We start from the raw sequence: 1,995 nt of genomic DNA on the forward strand, positions 1-1,995 counted from the left end.
CTACGTTTTCCTTAGTTTGGCATGTTGCATTCTCACTGCTTCCTGGCATTCTTTGTTATACCATGGTTTGTTGACTTTTGTAGTGGGAGAACTTTTTGGTATGTTTTCTCTTGCAAGGGAAAGGAGTGTATTGTTGAAATATATTATGTGGTCCTCAGTCTGGGTGTTTGCTTCTGGTATCAGTCTAGATTTGCAGAAGTTTTGGAATTTTTCCCAGTTTGCCTTTTTTAAATTCCAACGGGAGGGTTTGTCGTCTGGTTCTGGGTTTTTGTTTTCTAGTATAATTGAGTAGTAGTCGCTTCCGCATGTATCACATGTTTTCCAGTTGTAGTCGATAAATTAAGTTGGGTCGCAAATTGCTAAATCAATAGCTGAGAGAGTGCCTGTTGCTGGGTGTAGATGTATTTTCTTTGGTGTTGAGTAGGCATAATTGATTTTGGTTAAGTAGCGTTTCGATTATTTTACCATGTTTGTCATTTCTTGTACTACCCCATAGTTTGTTGTGGCCGTTTAGGTCCCCCATTAGTATGAATGGTTTTGGTAGTTGTTGGATTAGGGCATTTAGTTCAGTTTCTTTTATTCTTTCATTTGGTGGGATGTATAGTGAACAGAATGTTATTGTTTTATGGAATGTTGTGGTTATTGCAACAGCTTGCATATTTGTTTTCAGATTTATTTCACTGTGGGATGTTTTTGTTTCTAAGTAGTGATGATCCTCCTGTAGCTATGTTTGAATTCTTGTTTATGCAGTTATATGAGCAGTAGTGTTTTATATTAATTGTATTATCTTCTTTTAGGTGGGTTTCTTGTAGAGCAATTATAGCAGGGCAGAAAGTTTTTATAAGGAGTAATATTTCTTCAAAGTTGGGTTTTGTTCCTCTTATGTTCCATTGAAGTATTTTATGAGCCATGGTTTGTCTTTTTCTGGTTTTGGATTGTTGGTGTTTATGTCAACTTCCATAGTTTCGGTGTTTGCTTGGGTGTTTTGGGCTTCAGATCGCGAATGGGGTTGCGGTGGGTGGTGGGGTCCTGATCTAGAAGTTGAGCGGGATCTGTTTATCTTTTATTGGTATAGGTCTTGTGGGGTTCTTTTGGGGTCTGTTTATTTTTTATTTTTTTAAGTATGGGGAAATATTGGGTTAGAGAAAGTGTGATAGCTAAAAGAATATGTGAGGGGATAAGATAAAGAGGGTAAGAGAGGATGCAATAGAGGAGGAGGATAAGAAACTGAAAGTATGGAGAAAAGCGAAGAGTGTATGAGGAAAGTGAAGGAGTGACAGTATGTGGAAGGAAAAAGTAAATAAAGCTGGAGGTGAAATCAAAGAAAGCAGAAAAAAAAAAAAGAGGGAATGTGAAGAAGATATTACGAGAAAATGGAAATAATCAAATTCAAAATTTGGAAATTTAATTTTGCTTAAGCTGACAAAAATAAATAAAAACCTCAATGCAATGGATATTTTCATTTATTTAAAAAACAAAAAAAACAAAAACAGGTATTGGAAATGATAGATTGACATAACTAGAATTTTCAAAAAATTTGATCTGTTGCCTGCTTCCTTTGTTCCAGCTCATTTGATGGAGACCATTAGAACGAGTCAATTTGCTATTTGGATATCTCATTGTAATACAGTTTCCTATTCCAGTAGCTGCTGACTTTTCCTCCTAACTATGGTTTTTGTATTTTCAATTTTAAGGCCAATAAAGACCTTCTATTTTTTCAACATTCATCTTTCATGGTTTCACACCTTGTCTGGAGCGACTTCCATAAATATTCGAGATGAGGCGGACAGGAAAGCAGAGTTCTCATTCTAGTGATATTGGGTATTAGTCGGAGTGGAGTTTATTTAGGAAAAGGAAAACTGACATCCAGATTTCTGTATTGGAAACAGTGATGGGACTAGAATTTACAAATGATCTATGGATTGGTAATTCAGTGTTAGACTGGGTTGAAAATGTAAGAAAAAGAAAGAAAATGAAACGCAACAAGAAAACAAA

This window comes from Euprymna scolopes, chromosome 28 (genome assembly GCF_053919585.1).
Source record: "Euprymna scolopes isolate OS-2025 chromosome 28, ASM5391958v1, whole genome shotgun sequence".
Taxonomy (NCBI): Eukaryota; Metazoa; Mollusca; class Cephalopoda; order Sepiida; family Sepiolidae; genus Euprymna; species Euprymna scolopes.